Source organism: Amaranthus tricolor, chromosome 7, assembly GCF_026212465.1.
Source record: "Amaranthus tricolor cultivar Red isolate AtriRed21 chromosome 7, ASM2621246v1, whole genome shotgun sequence".
Lineage (NCBI taxonomy): Eukaryota > Viridiplantae > Streptophyta > Magnoliopsida > Caryophyllales > Amaranthaceae > Amaranthus > Amaranthus tricolor.
In genome coordinates this window covers 9,505,828-9,528,755 of record NC_080053.1, presented here as the reverse complement: position 1 = coordinate 9,528,755, position 22,928 = coordinate 9,505,828, and the positions used below count along the sequence as shown (strand labels likewise).

At 48.6% G+C, this 22,928-nt stretch overlaps 34 non-coding genes across 34 annotated transcripts; all 34 read right to left on the bottom strand.

Moving 5' to 3' along the window:
• Positions 1–406: 406 nt before the first annotated feature.
• LOC130819294 (5S ribosomal RNA) lies at positions 407–525 on the bottom strand. Its single transcript, XR_009044337.1, has one exon. It is a non-coding gene; the product is annotated as a 5S ribosomal RNA (ribosomal RNA).
• Positions 526–1,079: 554 nt separating this feature from the next.
• LOC130819293 (5S ribosomal RNA) lies at positions 1,080–1,198 on the bottom strand. Its single transcript, XR_009044336.1, has one exon. It is a non-coding gene; the product is annotated as a 5S ribosomal RNA (ribosomal RNA).
• A 554-nt stretch (positions 1,199–1,752) lies between these two features.
• On the bottom strand, positions 1,753–1,871 carry LOC130819291 (5S ribosomal RNA). The gene has a single exon (XR_009044334.1). It is a non-coding gene; the product is annotated as a 5S ribosomal RNA (ribosomal RNA).
• A 554-nt stretch (positions 1,872–2,425) lies between these two features.
• Positions 2,426–2,544, bottom strand: LOC130819290 (5S ribosomal RNA). Its single transcript, XR_009044333.1, has one exon. It is a non-coding gene; the product is annotated as a 5S ribosomal RNA (ribosomal RNA).
• A 555-nt stretch (positions 2,545–3,099) lies between these two features.
• Positions 3,100–3,218, bottom strand: LOC130819288 (5S ribosomal RNA). The gene has a single exon (XR_009044332.1). It is a non-coding gene; the product is annotated as a 5S ribosomal RNA (ribosomal RNA).
• Positions 3,219–3,772: 554 nt separating this feature from the next.
• On the bottom strand, positions 3,773–3,891 carry LOC130819287 (5S ribosomal RNA). Its single transcript, XR_009044331.1, has one exon. It is a non-coding gene; the product is annotated as a 5S ribosomal RNA (ribosomal RNA).
• A 555-nt stretch (positions 3,892–4,446) lies between these two features.
• On the bottom strand, positions 4,447–4,565 carry LOC130819286 (5S ribosomal RNA). The gene has a single exon (XR_009044330.1). It is a non-coding gene; the product is annotated as a 5S ribosomal RNA (ribosomal RNA).
• A 555-nt stretch (positions 4,566–5,120) lies between these two features.
• Positions 5,121–5,239, bottom strand: LOC130819284 (5S ribosomal RNA). The gene has a single exon (XR_009044328.1). It is a non-coding gene; the product is annotated as a 5S ribosomal RNA (ribosomal RNA).
• A 555-nt stretch (positions 5,240–5,794) lies between these two features.
• LOC130819530 (5S ribosomal RNA) lies at positions 5,795–5,913 on the bottom strand. The gene has a single exon (XR_009044568.1). It is a non-coding gene; the product is annotated as a 5S ribosomal RNA (ribosomal RNA).
• Positions 5,914–6,468: 555 nt separating this feature from the next.
• Positions 6,469–6,587, bottom strand: LOC130819283 (5S ribosomal RNA). Its single transcript, XR_009044327.1, has one exon. It is a non-coding gene; the product is annotated as a 5S ribosomal RNA (ribosomal RNA).
• A 554-nt stretch (positions 6,588–7,141) lies between these two features.
• Positions 7,142–7,260, bottom strand: LOC130819282 (5S ribosomal RNA). Its single transcript, XR_009044326.1, has one exon. It is a non-coding gene; the product is annotated as a 5S ribosomal RNA (ribosomal RNA).
• Positions 7,261–7,815: 555 nt separating this feature from the next.
• On the bottom strand, positions 7,816–7,934 carry LOC130819281 (5S ribosomal RNA). The gene has a single exon (XR_009044325.1). It is a non-coding gene; the product is annotated as a 5S ribosomal RNA (ribosomal RNA).
• A 555-nt stretch (positions 7,935–8,489) lies between these two features.
• LOC130819280 (5S ribosomal RNA) lies at positions 8,490–8,608 on the bottom strand. Its single transcript, XR_009044324.1, has one exon. It is a non-coding gene; the product is annotated as a 5S ribosomal RNA (ribosomal RNA).
• Positions 8,609–9,163: 555 nt separating this feature from the next.
• Positions 9,164–9,282, bottom strand: LOC130819278 (5S ribosomal RNA). The gene has a single exon (XR_009044322.1). It is a non-coding gene; the product is annotated as a 5S ribosomal RNA (ribosomal RNA).
• A 554-nt stretch (positions 9,283–9,836) lies between these two features.
• LOC130819277 (5S ribosomal RNA) lies at positions 9,837–9,955 on the bottom strand. Its single transcript, XR_009044321.1, has one exon. It is a non-coding gene; the product is annotated as a 5S ribosomal RNA (ribosomal RNA).
• Positions 9,956–10,509: 554 nt separating this feature from the next.
• Positions 10,510–10,628, bottom strand: LOC130819276 (5S ribosomal RNA). Its single transcript, XR_009044320.1, has one exon. It is a non-coding gene; the product is annotated as a 5S ribosomal RNA (ribosomal RNA).
• A 556-nt stretch (positions 10,629–11,184) lies between these two features.
• On the bottom strand, positions 11,185–11,303 carry LOC130819275 (5S ribosomal RNA). The gene has a single exon (XR_009044319.1). It is a non-coding gene; the product is annotated as a 5S ribosomal RNA (ribosomal RNA).
• A 554-nt stretch (positions 11,304–11,857) lies between these two features.
• On the bottom strand, positions 11,858–11,976 carry LOC130819274 (5S ribosomal RNA). Its single transcript, XR_009044318.1, has one exon. It is a non-coding gene; the product is annotated as a 5S ribosomal RNA (ribosomal RNA).
• Positions 11,977–12,533: 557 nt separating this feature from the next.
• On the bottom strand, positions 12,534–12,652 carry LOC130819272 (5S ribosomal RNA). Its single transcript, XR_009044317.1, has one exon. It is a non-coding gene; the product is annotated as a 5S ribosomal RNA (ribosomal RNA).
• Positions 12,653–13,205: 553 nt separating this feature from the next.
• LOC130819271 (5S ribosomal RNA) lies at positions 13,206–13,324 on the bottom strand. Its single transcript, XR_009044316.1, has one exon. It is a non-coding gene; the product is annotated as a 5S ribosomal RNA (ribosomal RNA).
• Positions 13,325–13,879: 555 nt separating this feature from the next.
• On the bottom strand, positions 13,880–13,998 carry LOC130819270 (5S ribosomal RNA). The gene has a single exon (XR_009044315.1). It is a non-coding gene; the product is annotated as a 5S ribosomal RNA (ribosomal RNA).
• A 553-nt stretch (positions 13,999–14,551) lies between these two features.
• On the bottom strand, positions 14,552–14,670 carry LOC130819269 (5S ribosomal RNA). The gene has a single exon (XR_009044314.1). It is a non-coding gene; the product is annotated as a 5S ribosomal RNA (ribosomal RNA).
• A 555-nt stretch (positions 14,671–15,225) lies between these two features.
• On the bottom strand, positions 15,226–15,344 carry LOC130819268 (5S ribosomal RNA). Its single transcript, XR_009044313.1, has one exon. It is a non-coding gene; the product is annotated as a 5S ribosomal RNA (ribosomal RNA).
• Positions 15,345–15,898: 554 nt separating this feature from the next.
• Positions 15,899–16,017, bottom strand: LOC130819266 (5S ribosomal RNA). Its single transcript, XR_009044311.1, has one exon. It is a non-coding gene; the product is annotated as a 5S ribosomal RNA (ribosomal RNA).
• A 553-nt stretch (positions 16,018–16,570) lies between these two features.
• Positions 16,571–16,689, bottom strand: LOC130819265 (5S ribosomal RNA). The gene has a single exon (XR_009044310.1). It is a non-coding gene; the product is annotated as a 5S ribosomal RNA (ribosomal RNA).
• A 553-nt stretch (positions 16,690–17,242) lies between these two features.
• Positions 17,243–17,361, bottom strand: LOC130819264 (5S ribosomal RNA). Its single transcript, XR_009044309.1, has one exon. It is a non-coding gene; the product is annotated as a 5S ribosomal RNA (ribosomal RNA).
• Positions 17,362–17,916: 555 nt separating this feature from the next.
• LOC130819263 (5S ribosomal RNA) lies at positions 17,917–18,035 on the bottom strand. The gene has a single exon (XR_009044308.1). It is a non-coding gene; the product is annotated as a 5S ribosomal RNA (ribosomal RNA).
• A 554-nt stretch (positions 18,036–18,589) lies between these two features.
• Positions 18,590–18,708, bottom strand: LOC130819262 (5S ribosomal RNA). Its single transcript, XR_009044307.1, has one exon. It is a non-coding gene; the product is annotated as a 5S ribosomal RNA (ribosomal RNA).
• Positions 18,709–19,262: 554 nt separating this feature from the next.
• On the bottom strand, positions 19,263–19,381 carry LOC130819539 (5S ribosomal RNA). The gene has a single exon (XR_009044577.1). It is a non-coding gene; the product is annotated as a 5S ribosomal RNA (ribosomal RNA).
• A 555-nt stretch (positions 19,382–19,936) lies between these two features.
• Positions 19,937–20,055, bottom strand: LOC130819511 (5S ribosomal RNA). The gene has a single exon (XR_009044548.1). It is a non-coding gene; the product is annotated as a 5S ribosomal RNA (ribosomal RNA).
• A 554-nt stretch (positions 20,056–20,609) lies between these two features.
• LOC130819538 (5S ribosomal RNA) lies at positions 20,610–20,728 on the bottom strand. Its single transcript, XR_009044576.1, has one exon. It is a non-coding gene; the product is annotated as a 5S ribosomal RNA (ribosomal RNA).
• A 554-nt stretch (positions 20,729–21,282) lies between these two features.
• On the bottom strand, positions 21,283–21,401 carry LOC130819261 (5S ribosomal RNA). The gene has a single exon (XR_009044306.1). It is a non-coding gene; the product is annotated as a 5S ribosomal RNA (ribosomal RNA).
• Positions 21,402–21,955: 554 nt separating this feature from the next.
• Positions 21,956–22,074, bottom strand: LOC130819260 (5S ribosomal RNA). The gene has a single exon (XR_009044305.1). It is a non-coding gene; the product is annotated as a 5S ribosomal RNA (ribosomal RNA).
• A 553-nt stretch (positions 22,075–22,627) lies between these two features.
• LOC130819259 (5S ribosomal RNA) lies at positions 22,628–22,746 on the bottom strand. The gene has a single exon (XR_009044304.1). It is a non-coding gene; the product is annotated as a 5S ribosomal RNA (ribosomal RNA).
• Positions 22,747–22,928: the final 182 nt, after the last annotated feature.

The following is a 22,928-nucleotide window of genomic DNA, read 5'->3' as shown; positions in this document are numbered from 1 at the left end:
ATTGTCCGATTCACAAAAGAGTCCGCCGGCTTTAAAAGCCAGGTGAACTCGCAACAAAAAAGCGACAAAATATTTAAGAAAACCGCGCAACACTTGGAAATCAAGAGGCCATCCATGCCGGGCGCGCTTCCGCGGGGACTTCCGACGGGATCCGGTGCAATTTCCGCTTACACGAACGCACCGACGCACGCCTCTTTCGGACAATTCGTTCGTATGCGCATCGACCCGCCTCGACGGGTCCTATCTTTCGAGTGCCCGTAAATTCGAGGTCGGGACCCGGTTGCGAGTTATATTTTTATAAATAAAATTACTTCCATGGAGTATACTACGATAACCACTGAAATGCCTTTTGCTCAAGTGCAGCGGAAACAGATAAGAAAAATAAAAAAAAAAAAGGAGGGAAAAAGGGGTGCAACACGAGGACTTCCCAGGAGGTCACCCATCCTAGTACTACTCTCGCCCAAGCACGCTTAACTGCGGAGTTCTGATGGGATCCGGTGCATTAGTGCTGGTATGATCGCACCCGTTCATTCACCGTAGCAATTTGTTTACATGCGCAATGCCGCCCAAAAAAAAAAAAAAAAACCAGAGCATTCCAAAGCTCGTAAATTCGCAGCCGAGAGTCCAATTTCGAGCCTTCTCCTTCCCAAATACCGTTTTTCACCCTCCCGGTATTGTCCGATTCACAAAAGAGTCCGCCGGCTTTAAAAGCCAGGTGAACTCGCAACAAAAAAGCGACAAAATATTTAAGAAAACCGCGCAACACTTGGAAATCAAGAGGCCATCCATGCCGGGCGCGCTTCCGCGGGGACTTCCGACGGGACCCGGTGCAATTTCCGCTTACACGAACGCACCGACGCACGCCTCTTTCGGACAATTCGTTCGTATGCGCATCGACCCGCCTCGACGGGTCCTATCTTTCGAGTGCCCGTAAATTCGAGGTCGGGACCCGGTTGCGAGTTATATTTTTATAAATAAAATTACTTCCATGGAGTATACTACGATAACCACTGAAATGCCTTTTGCTCAAGTGCAGCGGAAACAGATAAGAAAAATAAAAAAAAAAAAGGAGGGAAAAAGGGGTGCAACACGAGGACTTCCCAGGAGGTCACCCATCCTAGTACTACTCTCGCCCAAGCACGCTTAACTGCGGAGTTCTGATGGGATCCGGTGCATTAGTGCTGGTATGATCGCACCCGTTCATTCACCGTAGCAATTTGTTTACATGCGCAATGCCGCCCAAAAAAAAAAAAAAAAACCAGAGCATTCCAAAGCTCGTAAATTCGCAGCCGAGACCCCAATTTCGAGCCTTCTCCTTCCCAAATACCGTTTTTCACCCTCCCGGTATTGTCCGATTCACAAAAGAGTCCGCCGGCTTTAAAAGCCAGGTGAACTCGCAACAAAAAAGCGACAAAATATTTAAGAAAACCGCGCAACACTTGGAAATCAAGAGGCCATCCATGCCGGGCGCGCTTCCGCGGGGACTTCCGACGGGACCCGGTGCAATTTCCGCTTACACGAACGCACCGACGCACGCCTCTTTCGGACAATTCGTTCGTATGCGCATCGACCCGCCTCGACGGGTCCTATCTTTCGAGTGCCCGTAAATTCGAGGTCGGGACCCGGTTGCGAGTTATATTTTTATAAATAAAATTACTTCCATGGAGTATACTACGATAACCACTGAAATGCCTTTTGCTCAAGTGCAGCGGAAACAGATAAGAAAAATAAAAAAAAAAAAGGAGGGAAAAAGGGGTGCAACACGAGGACTTCCCAGGAGGTCACCCATCCTAGTACTACTCTCGCCCAAGCACGCTTAACTGCGGAGTTCTGATGGGATCCGGTGCATTAGTGCTGGTATGATCGCACCCGTTCATTCACCGTAGCAATTTGTTTACATGCGCAATGCCGCCCAAAAAAAAAAAAAAAAACCAGAGCATTCCAAAGCTCGTAAATTCGCAGCCGAGACCCCAATTTCGAGCCTTCTCCTTCCCAAATACCGTTTTTCACCCTCCCGGTATTGTCCGATTCACAAAAGAGTCCGCCGGCTTTAAAAGCCAGGTGAACTCGCAACAAAAAAGCGACAAAATATTTAAGAAAACCGCGCAACACTTGGAAATCAAGAGGCCATCCATGCCGGGCGCGCTTCCGCGGGGACTTCCGACGGGACCCGGTGCAATTTCCGCTTACACGAACGCACCGACGCACGCCTCTTTCGGACAATTCGTTCGTATGCGCATCGACCCGCCTCGACGGGTCCTATCTTTCGAGTGCCCGTAAATTCGAGGTCGGGACCCGGTTGCGAGTTATATTTTTATAAATAAAATTACTTCCATGGAGTATACTACGATAACCACTGAAATGCCTTTTGCTCAAGTGCAGCGGAAACAGATAAGAAAAATAAAAAAAAAAAAGGAGGGAAAAAGGGGTGCAACACGAGGACTTCCCAGGAGGTCACCCATCCTAGTACTACTCTCGCCCAAGCACGCTTAACTGCGGAGTTCTGATGGGATCCGGTGCATTAGTGCTGGTATGATCGCACCCGTTCATTCACCGTAGCAATTTGTTTACATGCGCAATGCCGCCCAAAAAAAAAAAAAAAAAACCAGAGCATTCCAAAGCTCGTAAATTCGCAGCCGAGACCCCAATTTCGAGCCTTCTCCTTCCCAAATACCGTTTTTCACCCTCCCGGTATTGTCCGATTCACAAAAGAGTCCGCCGGCTTTAAAAGCCAGGTGAACTCGCAACAAAAAAGCGACAAAATATTTAAGAAAACCGCGCAACACTTGGAAATCAAGAGGCCATCCATGCCGGGCGCGCTTCCGCGGGGACTTCCGACGGGACCCGGTGCAATTTCCGCTTACACGAACGCACCGACGCACGCCTCTTTCGGACAATTCGTTCGTATGCGCATCGACCCGCCTCGACGGGTCCTATCTTTCGAGTGCCCGTAAATTCGAGGTCGGGACCCGGTTGCGAGTTATATTTTTATAAATAAAATTACTTCCATGGAGTATACTACGATAACCACTGAAATGCCTTTTGCTCAAGTGCAGCGGAAACAGATAAGAAAAATAAAAAAAAAAAAGGAGGGAAAAAGGGGTGCAACACGAGGACTTCCCAGGAGGTCACCCATCCTAGTACTACTCTCGCCCAAGCACGCTTAACTGCGGAGTTCTGATGGGATCCGGTGCATTAGTGCTGGTATGATCGCACCCGTTCATTCACCGTAGCAATTTGTTTACATGCGCAATGCCGCCCAAAAAAAAAAAAAAAAACCAGAGCATTCCAAAGCTCGTAAATTCGCAGCCGAGACCCCAATTTCGAGCCTTCTCCTTCCCAAATACCGTTTTTCACCCTCCCGGTATTGTCCGATTCACAAAAGAGTCCGCCGGCTTTAAAAGCCAGGTGAACTCGCAACAAAAAAGCGACAAAATATTTAAGAAAACCGCGCAACACTTGGAAATCAAGAGGCCATCCATGCCGGGCGCGCTTCCGCGGGGACTTCCGACGGGACCCGGTGCAATTTCCGCTTACACGAACGCACCGACGCACGCCTCTTTCGGACAATTCGTTCGTATGCGCATCGACCCGCCTCGACGGGTCCTATCTTTCGAGTGCCCGTAAATTCGAGGTCGGGACCCGGTTGCGAGTTATATTTTTATAAATAAAATTACTTCCATGGAGTATACTACGATAACCACTGAAATGCCTTTTGCTCAAGTGCAGCGGAAACAGATAAGAAAAATAAAAAAAAAAAAGGAGGGAAAAAGGGGTGCAACACGAGGACTTCCCAGGAGGTCACCCATCCTAGTACTACTCTCGCCCAAGCACGCTTAACTGCGGAGTTCTGATGGGATCCGGTGCATTAGTGCTGGTATGATCGCACCCGTTCATTCACCGTAGCAATTTGTTTACATGCGCAATGCCGCCCAAAAAAAAAAAAAAAAACCAGAGCATTCCAAAGCTCGTAAATTCGCAGCCGAGACCCCAATTTCGAGCCTTCTCCTTCCCAAATACCGTTTTTCACCCTCCCGGTATTGTCCGATTCACAAAAGAGTCCGCCGGCTTTAAAAGCCAGGTGAACTCGCAACAAAAAAGCGACAAAATATTTAAGAAAACCGCGCAACACTTGGAAATCAAGAGGCCATCCATGCCGGGCGCGCTTCCGCGGGGACTTCCGACGGGACCCGGTGCAATTTCCGCTTACACGAACGCACCGACGCACGCCTCTTTCGGACAATTCGTTCGTATGCGCATCGACCCGCCTCGACGGGTCCTATCTTTCGAGTGCCCGTAAATTCGAGGTCGGGACCCGGTTGCGAGTTATATTTTTATAAATAAAATTACTTCCATGGAGTATACTACGATAACCACTGAAATGCCTTTTGCTCAAGTGCAGCGGAAACAGATAAGAAAAATAAAAAAAAAAAAAGGAGGGAAAAAGGGGTGCAACACGAGGACTTCCCAGGAGGTCACCCATCCTAGTACTACTCTCGCCCAAGCACGCTTAACTGCGGAGTTCTGATGGGATCCGGTGCATTAGTGCTGGTATGATCGCACCCGTTCATTCACCGTAGCAATTTGTTTACATGCGCAATGCCGCCCAAAAAAAAAAAAAAAAAACCAGAGCATTCCAAAGCTCGTAAATTCGCAGCCGAGACCCCAATTTCGAGCCTTCTCCTTCCCAAATACCGTTTTTCACCCTCCCGGTATTGTCCGATTCACAAAAGAGTCCGCCGGCTTTAAAAGCCAGGTGAACTCGCAACAAAAAAGCGACAAAATATTTAAGAAAACCGCGCAACACTTGGAAATCAAGAGGCCATCCATGCCGGGCGCGCTTCCGCGGGGACTTCCGACGGGACCCGGTGCAATTTCCGCTTACACGAACGCACCGACGCACGCCTCTTTCGGACAATTCGTTCGTATGCGCATCGACCCGCCTCGACGGGTCCTATCTTTCGAGTGCCCGTAAATTCGAGGTCGGGACCCGGTTGCGAGTTATATTTTTATAAATAAAATTACTTCCATGGAGTATACTACGATAACCACTGAAATGCCTTTTGCTCAAGTGCAGCGGAAACAGATAAGAAAAATAAAAAAAAAAAAGGAGGGAAAAAGGGGTGCAACACGAGGACTTCCCAGGAGGTCACCCATCCTAGTACTACTCTCGCCCAAGCACGCTTAACTGCGGAGTTCTGATGGGATCCGGTGCATTAGTGCTGGTATGATCGCACCCGTTCATTCACCGTAGCAATTTGTTTACATGCGCAATGCCGCCCAAAAAAAAAAAAAAAAACCAGAGCATTCCAAAGCTCGTAAATTCGCAGCCGAGACCCCAATTTCGAGCCTTCTCCTTCCCAAATACCGTTTTTCACCCTCCCGGTATTGTCCGATTCACAAAAGAGTCCGCCGGCTTTAAAAGCCAGGTGAACTCGCAACAAAAACGCGACAAAATATTTAAGAAAACCGCGCAACACTTGGAAATCAAGAGGCCATCCATGCCGGGCGCGCTTCCGCGGGGACTTCCGACGGGACCCGGTGCAATTTCCGCTTACACGAACGCACCGACGCACGCCTCTTTCGGACAATTTGTTCGTATGCGCATCGACCCGCCTCGACGGGTCCTATCTTTCGAGTGCCCGTAAATTCGAGGTCGGGACCCGGTTGCGAGTTATATTTTTATAAATAAAATTACTTCCATGGAGTATACTACGATAACCACTGAAATGCCTTTTGCTCAAGTGCAGCGGAAACAGATAAGAAAAATAAAAAAAAAAAAAGGAGGGAAAAAGGTGTGCAACACGAGGACTTCCCAGGAGGTCACCCATCCTAGTACTACTCTCGCCCAAGCACGCTTAACTGCGGAGTTCTGATGGGATCCGGTGCATTAGTGCTGGTATGATCGCACCCGTTCATTCACCGTAGCAATTTGTTTACATGCGCAATGCCGCCCAAAAAAAAAAAAAAAAACCAGAGCATTCCAAAGCTCGTAAATTCGCAGCCGAGACCCCAATTTCGAGCCTTCTCCTTCCCAAATACCGTTTTTCACCCTCCCGGTATTGTCCGATTCACAAAAGAGTCCGCCGGCTTTAAAAGCCAGGTGAACTCGCAACAAAAAAGCGACAAAATATTTAAGAAAACCGCGCAACACTTGGAAATCAAGAGGCCATCCATGCCGGGCGCGCTTCCGCGGGGACTTCCGACGGGACCCGGTGCAATTTCCGCTTACACGAACGCACCGACGCACGCCTCTTTCGGACAATTTGTTCGTATGCGCATCGACCCGCCTCGACGGGTCCTATCTTTCGAGTGCCCGTAAATTCGAGGTCGGGACCCGGTTGCGAGTTATATTTTTATAAATAAAATTACTTCCATGGAGTATACTACGATAACCACTGAAATGCCTTTTGCTCAAGTGCAGCGGAAACAGATAAGAAAAATAAAAAAAAAAAAAGGAGGGAAAAAGGGGTGCAACACGAGGACTTCCCAGGAGGTCACCCATCCTAGTACTACTCTCGCCCAAGCACGCTTAACTGCGGAGTTCTGATGGGATCCGGTGCATTAGTGCTGGTATGATCGCACCCGTTCATTCACCGTAGCAATTTGTTTACATGCGCAATGCCGCCCAAAAAAAAAAAAAAAAACCAGAGCATTCCAAAGCTCGTAAATTCGCAGCCGAGACCCCAATTTCGAGCCTTCTCCTTCCCAAATACCGTTTTTCACCCTCCCGGTATTGTCCGATTCACAAAAGAGTCCGCCGGCTTTAAAAGCCAGGTGAACTCGCAACAAAAAAGCGACAAAATATTTAAGAAAACCGCGCAACACTTGGAAATCAAGAGGCCATCCATGCCGGGCGCGCTTCCGCGGGGACTTCCGACGGGACCCGGTGCAATTTCCGCTTACACGAACGCACCGACGCACGCCTCTTTCGGACAATTTGTTCGTATGCGCATCGACCCGCCTCGACGGGTCCTATCTTTCGAGTGCCCGTAAATTCGAGGTCGGGACCCGGTTGCGAGTTATATTTTTATAAATAAAATTACTTCCATGGAGTATACTACGATAACCACTGAAATGCCTTTTGCTCAAGTGCAGCGGAAACAGATAAGAAAAATAAAAAAAAAAAAGGAGGGAAAAAGGGGTGCAACACGAGGACTTCCCAGGAGGTCACCCATCCTAGTACTACTCTCGCCCAAGCACGCTTAACTGCGGAGTTCTGATGGGATCCGGTGCATTAGTGCTGGTATGATCGCACCCGTTCATTCACCGTAGCAATTTGTTTACATGCGCAATGCCGCCCAAAAAAAAAAAAAAAAACCAGAGCATTCCAAAGCTCGTAAATTCGCAGCCGAGACCCCAATTTCGAGCCTTCTCCTTCCCAAATACCGTTTTTCACCCTCCCGGTATTGTCCGATTCACAAAAGAGTCCGCCGGCTTTAAAAGCCAGGTGAACTCGCAACAAAAAAGCGACAAAATATTTAAGAAAACCGCGCAACACTTGGAAATCAAGAGGCCATCCATGCCGGGCGCGCTTCCGCGGGGACTTCCGACGGGACCCGGTGCAATTTCCGCTTACACGAACGCACCGACGCACGCCTCTTTCGGACAATTTGTTCGTATGCGCATCGACCCGCCTCGACGGGTCCTATCTTTCGAGTGCCCGTAAATTCGAGGTCGGGACCCGGTTGCGAGTTATATTTTTATAAATAAAATTACTTCCATGGAGTATACTACGATAACCACTGAAATGCCTTTTGCTCAAGTGCAGCGGAAACAGATAAGAAAAATAAAAAAAAAAAAAGGAGGGAAAAAGGGGTGCAACACGAGGACTTCCCAGGAGGTCACCCATCCTAGTACTACTCTCGCCCAAGCACGCTTAACTGCGGAGTTCTGATGGGATCCGGTGCATTAGTGCTGGTATGATCGCACCCGTTCATTCACCGTAGCAATTTGTTTACATGCGCAATGCCGCCCAAAAAAAAAAAAAAAAAACCAGAGCATTCCAAAGCTCGTAAATTCGCAGCCGAGACCCCAATTTCGAGCCTTCTCCTTCCCAAATACCGTTTTTCACCCTCCCGGTATTGTCCGATTCACAAAAGAGTCCGCCGGCTTTAAAAGCCAGGTGAACTCGCAACAAAAAAGCGACAAAATATTTAAGAAAACCGCGCAACACTTGGAAATCAAGAGGCCATCCATGCCGGGCGCGCTTCCGCGGGGACTTCCGACGGGACCCGGTGCAATTTCCGCTTACACGAACGCACCGACGCACGCCTCTTTCGGACAATTCGTTCGTATGCGCATCGACCCGCCTCGACGGGTCCTATCTTTCGAGTGCCCGTAAATTCGAGGTCGGGACCCGGTTGCGAGTTATATTTTTATAAATAAAATTACTTCCATGGAGTATACTACGATAACCACTGAAATGCCTTTTGCTCAAGTGCAGCGGAAACAGATAAGAAAAATAAAAAAAAAAAAGGAGGGAAAAAGGGGTGCAACACGAGGACTTCCCAGGAGGTCACCCATCCTAGTACTACTCTCGCCCAAGCACGCTTAACTGCGGAGTTCTGATGGGATCCGGTGCATTAGTGCTGGTATGATCGCACCCGTTCATTCACCGTAGCAATTTGTTTACATGCGCAATGCCGCCCAAAAAAAAAAAAAAAAACCAGAGCATTCCAAAGCTCGTAAATTCGCAGCCGAGACCCCAATTTCGAGCCTTCTCCTTCCCAAATACCGTTTTTCACCCTCCCGGTATTGTCCGATTCACAAAAGAGTCCGCCGGCTTTAAAAGCCAGGTGAACTCGCAACAAAAAAGCGACAAAATATTTAAGAAAACCGCGCAACACTTGGAAATCAAGAGGCCATCCATGCCGGGCGCGCTTCCGCGGGGACTTCCGACGGGACCCGGTGCAATTTCCGCTTACACGAACGCACCGACGCACGCCTCTTTCGGACAATTTGTTCGTATGCGCATCGACCCGCCTCGACGGGTCCTATCTTTCGAGTGCCCGTAAATTCGAGGTCGGGACCCGGTTGCGAGTTATATTTTTATAAATAAAATTACTTCCATGGAGTATACTACGATAACCACTGAAATGCCTTTTGCTCAAGTGCAGCGGAAACAGATAAGAAAAATAAAAAAAAAAAAAGGAGGGAAAAAGGGGTGCAACACGAGGACTTCCCAGGAGGTCACCCATCCTAGTACTACTCTCGCCCAAGCACGCTTAACTGCGGAGTTCTGATGGGATCCGGTGCATTAGTGCTGGTATGATCGCACCCGTTCATTCACCGTAGCAATTTGTTTACATGCGCAATGCCGCCCAAAAAAAAAAAAAAAAACCAGAGCATTCCAAAGCTCGTAAATTCGCAGCCGAGACCCCAATTTCGAGCCTTCTCCTTCCCAAATACCGTTTTTCACCCTCCCGGTATTGTCCGATTCACAAAAGAGTCCGCCGGCTTTAAAAGCCAGGTGAACTCGCAACAAAAAAGCGACAAAATATTTAAGAAAACCGCGCAACACTTGGAAATCAAGAGGCCATCCATGCCGGGCGCGCTTCCGCGGGGACTTCCGACGGGACCCGGTGCAATTTCCGCTTACACGAACGCACCGACGCACGCCTCTTTCGGACAATTCGTTCGTATGCGCATCGACCCGCCTCGACGGGTCCTATCTTTCGAGTGCCCGTAAATTCGAGGTCGGGACCCGGTTGCGAGTTATATTTTTATAAATAAAATTACTTCCATGGAGTATACTACGATAACCACTGAAATGCCTTTTGCTCAAGTGCAGCGGAAACAGATAAGAAAAATAAAAAAAAAAAAGGAGGGAAAAAGGGGTGCAACACGAGGACTTCCCAGGAGGTCACCCATCCTAGTACTACTCTCGCCCAAGCACGCTTAACTGCGGAGTTCTGATGGGATCCGGTGCATTAGTGCTGGTATGATCGCACCCGTTCATTCACCGTAGCAATTTGTTTACATGCGCAATGCCGCCCAAAAAAAAAAAAAAAAACCAGAGCATTCCAAAGCTCGTAAATTCGCAGCCGAGACCCCAATTTCGAGCCTTCTCCTTCCCAAATACCGTTTTTCACCCTCCCGGTATTGTCCGATTCACAAAAGAGTCCGCCGGCTTTAAAAGCCAGGTGAACTCGCAACAAAAAAGCGACAAAATATTTAAGAAAACCGCGCAACACTTGGAAATCAAGAGGCCATCCATGCCGGGCGCGCTTCCGCGGGGACTTCCGACGGGACCCGGTGCAATTTCCGCTTACACGAACGCACCGACGCACGCCTCTTTCGGACAATTCGTTCGTATGCGCATCGACCCGCCTCGACGGGTCCTATCTTTCGAGTGCCCGTAAATTCGAGGTCGGGACCCGGTTGCGAGTTATATTTTTATAAATAAAATTACTTCCATGGAGTATACTACGATAACCACTGAAATGCCTTTTGCTCAAGTGCAGCGGAAACAGATAAGAAAAATAAAAAAAAAAAAGGAGGGAAAAAGGGGTGCAACACGAGGACTTCCCAGGAGGTCACCCATCCTAGTACTACTCTCGCCCAAGCACGCTTAACTGCGGAGTTCTGATGGGATCCGGTGCATTAGTGCTGGTATGATCGCACCCGTTCATTCACCGTAGCAATTTGTTTACATGCGCAATGCCGCCCAAAAAAAAAAAAAAAAAACCAGAGCATTCCAAAGCTCGTAAATTCGCAGCCGAGACCCCAATTTCGAGCCTTCTCCTTCCCAAATACCGTTTTTCACCCTCCCGGTATTGTCCGATTCACAAAAGAGTCCGCCGGCTTTAAAAGCCAGGTGAACTCGCAACAAAAAAGCGACAAAATATTTAAGAAAACCGCGCAACACTTGGAAATCAAGAGGCCATCCATGCCGGGCGCGCTTCCGCGGGGACTTCCGACGGGACCCGGTGCAATTTCCGCTTACACGAACGCACCGACGCACGCCTCTTTCGGACAATTTGTTCGTATGCGCATCGACCCGCCTCGACGGGTCCTATCTTTCGAGTGCCCGTAAATTCGAGGTCGGGACCCGGTTGCGAGTTATATTTTTATAAATAAAATTACTTCCATGGAGTATACTACGATAACCACTGAAATGCCTTTTGCTCAAGTGCAGCGGAAACAGATAAGAAAAATAAAAAAAAAAAAAGGAGGGAAAAAGGGGTGCAACACGAGGACTTCCCAGGAGGTCACCCATCCTAGTACTACTCTCGCCCAAGCACGCTTAACTGCGGAGTTCTGATGGGATCCGGTGCATTAGTGCTGGTATGATCGCACCCGTTCATTCACCGTAGCAATTTGTTTACATGCGCAATGCCGCCCAAAAAAAAAAAAAAAAACCAGAGCATTCCAAAGCTCGTAAATTCGCAGCCGAGACCCCAATTTCGAGCCTTCTCCTTCCCAAATACCGTTTTTCACCCTCCCGGTATTGTCCGATTCACAAAAGAGTCCGCCGGCTTTAAAAGCCAGGTGAACTCGCAACAAAAAAGCGACAAAATATTTAAGAAAACCGCGCAACACTTGGAAATCAAGAGGCCATCCATGCCGGGCGCGCTTCCGCGGGGACTTCCGACGGGACCCGGTGCAATTTCCGCTTACACGAACGCACCGACGCACGCCTCTTTCGGACAATTCGTTCGTATGCGCATCGACCCGCCTCGACGGGTCCTATCTTTCGAGTGCCCGTAAATTCGAGGTCGGGACCCGGTTGCGAGTTATATTTTTATAAATAAAATTACTTCCATGGAGTATACTACGATAACCACTGAAATGCCTTTTGCTCAAGTGCAGCGGAAACAGATAAGAAAAATAAAAAAAAAAAAGGAGGGAAAAAGGGGTGCAACACGAGGACTTCCCAGGAGGTCACCCATCCTAGTACTACTCTCGCCCAAGCACGCTTAACTGCGGAGTTCTGATGGGATCCGGTGCATTAGTGCTGGTATGATCGCACCCGTTCATTCATCGTAGCAATTTGTTTACATGCGCAATGCCGCCCAAAAAAAAAAAAAAAAAAACCAGAGCATTCCAAAGCTCGTAAATTCGCAGCCGAGACCCCAATTTCGAGCCTTCTCCTTCCCAAATACCGTTTTTCACCCTCCCGGTATTGTCCGATTCACAAAAGAGTCCGCCGGCTTTAAAAGCCAGGTGAACTCGCAACAAAAAAGCGACAAAATATTTAAGAAAACCGCGCAACACTTGGAAATCAAGAGGCCATCCATGCCGGGCGCGCTTCCGCGGGGACTTCCGACGGGACCCGGTGCAATTTCCGCTTACACGAACGCACCGACGCACGCCTCTTTCGGACAATTTGTTCGTATGCGCATCGACCCGCCTCGACGGGTCCTATCTTTCGAGTGCCCGTAAATTCGAGGTCGGGACCCGGTTGCGAGTTATATTTTTATAAATAAAATTACTTCCATGGAGTATACTACGATAACCACTGAAATGCCTTTTGCTCAAGTGCAGCGGAAACAGATAAGAAAAATAAAAAAAAAAAAAGGAGGGAAAAAGGGGTGCAACACGAGGACTTCCCAGGAGGTCACCCATCCTAGTACTACTCTCGCCCAAGCACGCTTAACTGCGGAGTTCTGATGGGATCCGGTGCATTAGTGCTGGTATGATCGCACCCGTTCATTCACCGTAGCAATTTGTTTACATGCGCAATGCCGCCCAAAAAAAAAAAAAAAAACCAGAGCATTCCAAAGCTCGTAAATTCGCAGCCGAGACCCCAATTTCGAGCCTTCTCCTTCCCAAATACCGTTTTTCACCCTCCCGGTATTGTCCGATTCACAAAAGAGTCCGCCGGCTTTAAAAGCCAGGTGAACTCGCAACAAAAAAGCGACAAAATATTTAAGAAAACCGCGCAACACTTGGAAATCAAGAGGCCATCCATGCCGGGCGCGCTTCCGCGGGGACTTCCGACGGGACCCGGTGCAATTTCCGCTTACACGAACGCACCGACGCACGCCTCTTTCGGACAATTCGTTCGTATGCGCATCGACCCGCCTCGACGGGTCCTATCTTTCGAGTGCCCGTAAATTCGAGGTCGGGACCCGGTTGCGAGTTATATTTTTATAAATAAAATTACTTCCATGGAGTATACTACGATAACCACTGAAATGCCTTTTGCTCAAGTGCAGCGGAAACAGATAAGAAAAATAAAAAAAAAAAGGAGGGAAAAAGGGGTGCAACACGAGGACTTCCCAGGAGGTCACCCATCCTAGTACTACTCTCGCCCAAGCACGCTTAACTGCGGAGTTCTGATGGGATCCGGTGCATTAGTGCTGGTATGATCGCACCCGTTCATTCATCGTAGCAATTTGTTTACATGCGCAATGCCGCCCAAAAAAAAAAAAAAAAACCAGAGCATTCCAAAGCTCGTAAATTCGCAGCCGAGACCCCAATTTCGAGCCTTCTCCTTCCCAAATACCGTTTTTCACCCTCCCGGTATTGTCCGATTCACAAAAGAGTCCGCCGGCTTTAAAAGCCAGGTGAACTCGCAACAAAAAAGCGACAAAATATTTAAGAAAACCGCGCAACACTTGGAAATCAAGAGGCCATCCATGCCGGGCGCGCTTCCGCGGGGACTTCCGACGGGACCCGGTGCAATTTCCGCTTACACGAACGCACCGACGCACGCCTCTTTCGGACAATTTGTTCGTATGCGCATCGACCCGCCTCGACGGGTCCTATCTTTCGAGTGCCCGTAAATTCGAGGTCGGGACCCGGTTGCGAGTTATATTTTTATAAATAAAATTACTTCCATGGAGTATACTACGATAACCACTGAAATGCCTTTTGCTCAAGTGCAGCGGAAACAGATAAGAAAAATAAAAAAAAAAAAAGGAGGGAAAAAGGGGTGCAACACGAGGACTTCCCAGGAGGTCACCCATCCTAGTACTACTCTCGCCCAAGCACGCTTAACTGCGGAGTTCTGATGGGATCCGGTGCATTAGTGCTGGTATGATCGCACCCGTTCATTCACCGTAGCAATTTGTTTACATGCGCAATGCCGCCCAAAAAAAAAAAAAAAAACCAGAGCATTCCAAAGCTCGTAAATTCGCAGCCGAGACCCCAATTTCGAGCCTTCTCCTTCCCAAATACCGTTTTTCACCCTCCCGGTATTGTCCGATTCACAAAAGAGTCCGCCGGCTTTAAAAGCCAGGTGAACTCGCAACAAAAAAGCGACAAAATATTTAAGAAAACCGCGCAACACTTGGAAATCAAGAGGCCATCCATGCCGGGCGCGCTTCCGCGGGGACTTCCGACGGGACCCGGTGCAATTTCCGCTTACACGAACGCACCGACGCACGCCTCTTTCGGACAATTCGTTCGTATGCGCATCGACCCGCCTCGACGGGTCCTATCTTTCGAGTGCCCGTAAATTCGAGGTCGGGACCCGGTTGCGAGTTATATTTTTATAAATAAAATTACTTCCATGGAGTATACTACGATAACCACTGAAATGCCTTTTGCTCAAGTGCAGCGGAAACAGATAAGAAAAATAAAAAAAAAAAGGAGGGAAAAAGGGGTGCAACACGAGGACTTCCCAGGAGGTCACCCATCCTAGTACTACTCTCGCCCAAGCACGCTTAACTGCGGAGTTCTGATGGGATCCGGTGCATTAGTGCTGGTATGATCGCACCCGTTCATTCATCGTAGCAATTTGTTTACATGCGCAATGCCGCCCAAAAAAAAAAAAAAAAAACCAGAGCATTCCAAAGCTCGTAAATTCGCAGCCGAGACCCCAATTTCGAGCCTTCTCCTTCCCAAATACCGTTTTTCACCCTCCCGGTATTGTCCGATTCACAAAAGAGTCCGCCGGCTTTAAAAGCCAGGTGAACTCGCAACAAAAAAGCGACAAAATATTTAAGAAAACCGCGCAACACTTGGAAATCAAGAGGCCATCCATGCCGGGCGCGCTTCTGCGGGGACTTCCGACGGGACCCGGTGCAATTTCCGCTTACACGAACGCACCGACGCACGCCTCTTTCGGACAATTCGTTCGTATGCGCATCGACCCGCCTCGACGGGTCCTATCTTTCGAGTGCCCGTAAATTCGAGGTCGGGACCCGGTTGCGAGTTATATTTTTATAAATAAAATTACTTCCATGGAGTATACTACGATAACCACTGAAATGCCTTTTGCTCAAGTGCAGCGGAAACAGATAAGAAAAATAAAAAAAAAAAAGGAGGGAAAAAGGGGTGCAACACGAGGACTTCCCAGGAGGTCACCCATCCTAGTACTACTCTCGCCCAAGCACGCTTAACTGCGGAGTTCTGATGGGATCCGGTGCATTAGTGCTGGTATGATCGCACCCGTTCATTCACCGTAGCAATTTGTTTACATGCGCAATGCCGCCCAAAAAAAAAAAAAAAAACCAGAGCATTCCAAAGCTCGTAAATTCGCAGCCGAGACCCCAATTTCGAGCCTTCTCCTTCCCAAATACCGTTTTTCACCCTCCCGGTATTGTCCGATTCACAAAAGAGTCCGCCGGCTTTAAAAGCCAGGTGAACTCGCAACAAAAAAGCGACAAAATATTTAAGAAAACCGCGCAACACTTGGAAATCAAGAGGCCATCCATGCCGGGCGCGCTTCTGCGGGGACTTCCGACGGGACCCGGTGCAATTTCCGCTTACACGAACGCACCGACGCACGCCTCTTTCGGACAATTCGTTCGTATGCGCATCGACCCGCCTCGACGGGTCCTATCTTTCGAGTGCCCGTAAATTCGAGGTCGGGACCCGGTTGCGAGTTATATTTTTATAAATAAAATTACTTCCATGGAGTATACTACGATAACCACTGAAATGCCTTTTGCTCAAGTGCAGCGGAAACAGATAAGAAAAATAAAAAAAAAAAAGGAGGGAAAAAGGGGTGCAACACGAGGACTTCCCAGGAGGTCACCCATCCTAGTACTACTCTCGCCCAAGCACGCTTAACTGCGGAGTTCTGATGGGATCCGGTGCATTAGTGCTGGTATGATCGCACCCGTTCATTCACCGTAGCAATTTGTTTACATGCGCAATGCCGCCCAAAAAAAAAAAAAAAACCAGAGCATTCCAAAGCTCGTAAATTCGCAGCCGAGAGTCCAATTTCGAGCCTTCTCCTTCCCAAATACCGTTTTTCACCCTCCCGGTATTGTCCGATTCACAAAAGAGTCCGCCGGCTTTAAAAGCCAGGTGAACTCGCAACAAAAAAGCGACAAAATATTTAAGAAATCCGCGCAACACTTGGAAATCAAGAGGCCATCCATGCCGGGCGCGCTTCCGCGGGGACTTCCGACGGGACCCGGTGCAATTTCCGCTTACACGAACGCACCGACGCACGCCTCTTTCGGACAATTCGTTCGTATGCGCATCGACCCGCCTCGACGGGTCCTATCTTTCGAGTGCCCGTAAATTCGAGGTCGGGACCCGGTTGCGAGTTATATTTTTATAAATAAAATTACTTCCATGGAGTATACTACGATAACCACTGAAATGCCTTTTGCTCAAGTGCAGCGGAAACAGATAAGAAAAATAAAAAAAAAAAAGGAGGGAAAAAGGGGTGCAACACGAGGACTTCCCAGGAGGTCACCCATCCTAGTACTACTCTCGCCCAAGCACGCTTAACTGCGGAGTTCTGATGGGATCCGGTGCATTAGTGCTGGTATGATCGCACCCGTTCATTCACCGTAGCAATTTGTTTACATGCGCAATGCCGCCCAAAAAAAAAAAAAAAACCAGAGCATTCCAAAGCTCGTAAATTCGCAGCCGAGACCCCAATTTCGAGCCTTCTCCTTCCCAAATACCGTTTTTCACCCTCCCGGTATTGTCCGATTCACAAAAGAGTCCGCCGGCTTTAAAAGCCAGGTGAACTCGCAACAAAAAAGCGACAAAATATTTAAGAAAACCGCGCAACACTTGGAAATCAAGAGGCCATCCATGCCGGGCGCGCTTCCGCGGGGACTTCCGACGGGACCCGGTGCAATTTCCGCTTACACGAACGCACCGACGCACGCCTCTTTCGGACAATTCGTTCGTATGCGCATCGACCCGCCTCGACGGGTCCTATCTTTCGAGTGCCCGTAAATTCGAGGTCGGGACCCGGTTGCGAGTTATATTTTTATAAATAAAATTACTTCCATGGAGTATACTACGATAACCACTGAAATGCCTTTTGCTCAAGTGCAGCGGAAACAGATAAGAAAAATAAAAAAAAAAAAGGAGGGAAAAAGGGGTGCAACACGAGGACTTCCCAGGAGGTCACCCATCCTAGTACTACTCTCGCCCAAGCACGCTTAACTGCGGAGTTCTGATGGGATCCGGTGCATTAGTGCTGGTATGATCGCACCCGTTCATTCACCGTAGCAATTTGTTTACATGCGCAATGCCGCCCAAAAAAAAAAAAAAAAACCAGAGCATTCCAAAGCTCGTAAATTCGCAGCCGAGACCCCAATTTCGAGCCTTCTCCTTCCCAAATACCGTTTTTCACCCTCCCGGTATTGTCCGATTCACAAAAGAGTCCGCCGGCTTTAAAAGCCAGGTGAACTCGCAACAAAAAAGCGACAAAATATTTAAGAAAACCGCGCAACACTTGGAAATCAAGAGGCCATCCATGCCGGGCGCGCTTCCGCGGGGACTTCCGACGGGACCCGGTGCAATTTCCGCTTACACGAACGCACCGACGCACGCCTCTTTCGGACAATTTGTTCGTATGCGCATCGACCCGCCTCGACGGGTCCTATCTTTCGAGTGCCCGTAAATTCGAGGTCGGGACCCGGTTGCGAGTTATATTTTTATAAATAAAATTACTTCCATGGAGTATACTACGATAACCACTGAAATGCCTTTTGCTCAAGTGCAGCGGAAACAGATAAGAAAAATAAAAAAAAAAAAAGGAGGGAAAAAGGGGTGCAACACGAGGACTTCCCAGGAGGTCACCCATCCTAGTACTACTCTCGCCCAAGCACGCTTAACTGCGGAGTTCTGATGGGATCCGGTGCATTAGTGCTGGTATGATCGCACCCGTTCATTCACCGTAGCAATTTGTTTACATGCGCAATGCCGCCCAAAAAAAAAAAAAAAAACCAGAGCATTCCAAAGCTCGTAAATTCGCAGCCGAGACCCCAATTTCGAGCCTTCTCCTTCCCAAATACCGTTTTTCACCCTCCCGGTATTGTCCGATTCACAAAAGAGTCCGCCGGCTTTAAAAGCCAGGTGAACTCGCAACAAAAAAGCGACAAAATATTTAAGAAAACCGCGCAACACTTGGAAATCAAGAGGCCATCCATGCCGGGCGCGCTTCCGCGGGGACTTCCGACGGGACCCGGTGCAATTTCCGCTTACACGAACGCACCGACGCACGCCTCTTTCGGACAATTCGTTCGTATGCGCATCGACCCGCCTCGACGGGTCCTATCTTTCGAGTGCCCGTAAATTCGAGGTCGGGACCCGGTTGCGAGTTATATTTTTATAAATAAAATTACTTCCATGGAGTATACTACGATAACCACTGAAATGCCTTTTGCTCAAGTGCAGCGGAAACAGATAAGAAAAATAAAAAAAAAAAAGGAGGGAAAAAGGGGTGCAACACGAGGACTTCCCAGGAGGTCACCCATCCTAGTACTACTCTCGCCCAAGCACGCTTAACTGCGGAGTTCTGATGGGATCCGGTGCATTAGTGCTGGTATGATCGCACCCGTTCATTCACCGTAGCAATTTGTTTACATGCGCAATGCCGCCCAAAAAAAAAAAAAAAAACCAGAGCATTCCAAAGCTCGTAAATTCGCAGCCGAGACCCCAATTTCGAGCCTTCTCCTTCCCAAATACCGTTTTTCACCCTCCCGGTATTGTCCGATTCACAAAAGAGTCCGCCGGCTTTAAAAGCCAGGTGAACTCGCAACAAAAAAGCGACAAAATATTTAAGAAAACCGCGCAACACTTGGAAATCAAGAGGCCATCCATGCCGGGCGCGCTTCCGCGGGGACTTCCGACGGGACCCGGTGCAATTTCCGCTTACACGAACGCACCGACGCACGCCTCTTTCGGACAATTCGTTCGTATGCGCATCGACCCGCCTCGACGGGTCCTATCTTTCGAGTGCCCGTAAATTCGAGGTCGGGACCCGGTTGCGAGTTATATTTTTATAAATAAAATTACTTCCATGGAGTATACTACGATAACCACTGAAATGCCTTTTGCTCAAGTGCAGCGGAAACAGATAAGAAAAATAAAAAAAAAAAAGGAGGGAAAAAGGGGTGCAACACGAGGACTTCCCAGGAGGTCACCCATCCTAGTACTACTCTCGCCCAAGCACGCTTAACTGCGAAGTTCTGATGGGATCCGGTGCATTAGTGCTGGTATGATCGCACCCGTTCATTCACCGTAGCAATTTGTTTACATGCGCAATGCCGCCCAAAAAAAAAAAAAAAAACCAGAGCATTCCAAAGCTCGTAAATTCGCAGCCGAGACCCCAATTTCGAGCCTTCTCCTTCCCAAATACCGTTTTTCACCCTCCCGGTATTGTCCGATTCACAAAAGAGTCCGCCGGCTTTAAAAGCCAGGTGAACTCGCAACAAAAAAGCGACAAAATATTTAAGAAAACCGCGCAACACTTGGAAATCAAGAGGCCATCCATGCCGGGCGCGCTTCCGCGGGGACTTCCGACGGGACCCGGTGCAATTTCCGCTTACACGAACGCACCGACGCACGCCTCTTTCGGACAATTTGTTCGTATGCGCATCGACCCGCCTCGACGGGTCCTATCTTTCGAGTGCCCGTAAATTCGAGGTCGGGACCCGGTTGCGAGTTATATTTTTATAAATAAAATTACTTCCATGGAGTATACTACGATAACCACTGAAATGCCTTTTGCTCAAGTGCAGCGGAAACAGATAAGAAAAATAAAAAAAAAAAAAGGAGGGAAAAAGGGGTGCAACACGAGGACTTCCCAGGAGGTCACCCATCCTAGTACTACTCTCGCCCAAGCACGCTTGACTGCGGAGTTCTGATGGGATCCGGTGCATTAGTGCTGGTATGATCGCACCCGTTCATTCACCGTAGCAATTTGTTTACATGCGCAATGCCGCCCAAAAAAAAAAAAAAAAACCAGAGCATTCCAAAGCTCGTAAATTCGCAGCCGAGACCCCAATTTCGAGCCTTCTCCTTCCCAAATACCGTTTTTCACCCTCCCGGTATTGTCCGATTCACAAAAGAGTCCGCCGGCTTTAAAAGCCAGGTGAACTCGCAACAAAAAAGCGACAAAATATTTAAGAAAACCGCGCAACACTTGGAAATCAAGAGGCCATCCATGCCGGGCGCGCTTCCGCGGGGACTTCCGACGGGACCCGGTGCAATTTCCGCTTACACGAACGCACCGACGCACGCCTCTTTCGGACAATTCGTTCGTATGCGCATCGACCCGCCTCGACGGGTCCTATCTTTCGAGTGCCCGTAAATTCGAGGTCGAGACCCGGTTGCGAGTTATATTTTTATAAATAAAATTACTTCCATGGAGTATACTACGATAACCACTGAAATGCCTTTTGCTCAAGTGCAGCGGAAACAGATAAGAAAAATAAAAAAAAAAAAGGAGGGAAAAAGGGGTGCAACACGAGGACTTCCCAGGAGGTCACCCATCCTAGTACTACTCTCGCCCAAGCACGCTTAACTGCGAAGTTCTGATGGGATCCGGTGCATTAGTGCTGGTATGATCGCACCCGTTCATTCACCGTAGCAATTTGTTTACATGCGCAATGCCGCCCAAAAAAAAAAAAAAAACCAGAGCATTCCAAAGCTCGTAAATTCGCAGCCGAGACCCCAATTTCGAGCCTTCTCCTTCCCAAATACCGTTTTTCACCCTCCCGGTATTGTCCGATTCACAAAAGAGTCCGCCGGCTTTAAAAGCCAGGTGAACTCGCAACAAAAAAGCGACAAAATATTTAAGAAAACCGCGCAACACTTGGAAATCAAGAGGCCATCCATGCCGGGCGCGCTTCCGCGGGGACTTCCGACGGGACCCGGTGCAATTTCCGCTTACACGAACGCACCGACGCACGCCTCTTTCGGACAATTTGTTCGTATGCGCATCGACCCGCCTCGACGGGTCCTATCTTTCGAGTGCCCGTAAATTCGAGGTCGGGACCCGGTTGCGAGTTATATTTTTATAAATAAAATTACTTCCATGGAGTATACTACGATAACCACTGAAATGCCTTTTGCTCAAGTGCAGCGGAAACAGATAAGAAAAATAAAAAAAAAAAAAGGAGGGAAAAAGGGGTGCAACACGAGGACTTCCCAGGAGGTCACCCATCCTAGTACTACTCTCGCCCAAGCACGCTTAACTGCGGAGTTCTGATGGGATCCGGTGCATTAGTGCTGGTATGATCGCACCCGTTCATTCACCGTAGCAATTTGTTTACATGCGCAATGCCGCCCAAAAAAAAAAAAAAAAACCAGAGCATTCCAAAGCTCGTAAATTCGCAGCCGAGACCCCAATTTCGAGCCTTCTCCTTCCCAAATACCGTTTTTCACCCTCCCGGTATTGTCCGATTCACAAAAGAGTCCGCCGGCTTTAAAAGCCAGGTGAACTCGCAACAAAAAAGCGACAAAATATTTAAGAAAACCGCGCAACACTTGGAAATCAAGAGGCCATCCATGCCGGGCGCGCTTCCGCGGGGACTTCCGACGGGACCCGGTGCAATTTCCGCTTACACGAACGCACCGACGCACGCCTCTTTCGGACAATTCGTTCGTATGCGCATCGACCCGCCTCGACGGGTCCTATCTTTCGAGTGCCCGTAAATTCGAGGTCGGGACCCGGTTGCGAGTTATATTTTTATAAATAAAATTACTTCCATGGAGTATACTACGATAACCACTGAAATGCCTTTTGCTCAAGTGCAGCGGAAACAGATAAGAAAAATAAAAAAAAAAAAGGAGGGAAAAAGGGGTGCAACACGAGGACTTCCCAGGAGGTCACCCATCCTAGTACTACTCTCGCCCAAGCACGCTTAACTGCGGAGTTCTGATGGGATCCGGTGCATTAGTGCTGGTATGATCGCACCCGTTCATTCATCGTAGCAATTTGTTTACATGCGCAATGCCGCCCAAAAAAAAAAAAAAAAACCAGAGCATTCCAAAGCTCGTAAATTCGCAGCCGAGACCCCAATTTCGAGCCTTCTCCTTCCCAAATACCGTTTTTCACCCTCCCGGTATTGTCCGATTCACAAAAGAGTCCGCCGGCTTTAAAAGCCAGGTGAACTCGCAACAAAAAAGCGACAAAATATTTAAGAAAACCGCGCAACACTTGGAAATCAAGAGGCCATCCATGCCGGGCGCGCTTCCGCGGGGACTTCCGACGGGACCCGGTGCAATTTCCGCTTACACGAACGCACCGACGCACGCCTCTTTCGGACAATTCGTTCGTATGCGCATCGACCCGCCTCGACGGGTCCTATCTTTCGAGTGCCCGTAAATTCGAGGTCGGGACCCGGTTGCGAGTTATATTTTTATAAATAAAATTACTTCCATGGAGTATACTACGATAACCACTGAAATGCCTTTTGCTCAAGTGCAGCGGAAACAGATAAGAAAAATAAAAAAAAAAAGGAGGGAAAAAGGGGTGCAACACGAGGACTTCCCAGGAGGTCACCCATCCTAGTACTACTCTCGCCCAAGCACGCTTAACTGCGGAGTTCTGATGGGATCCGGTGCATTAGTGCTGGTATGATCGCACCCGTTCATTCATCGTAGCAATTTGTTTACATGCGCAATGCCGCCCAAAAAAAAAAAAAAAAACCAGAGCATTCCAAAGCTCGTAAATTCGCAGCCGAGACCCCAATTTCGAGCCTTCTCCTTCCCAAATACCGTTTTTCACCCTCCCGGTATTGTCCGATTCACAAAAGAGTCCGCCGGCTTTA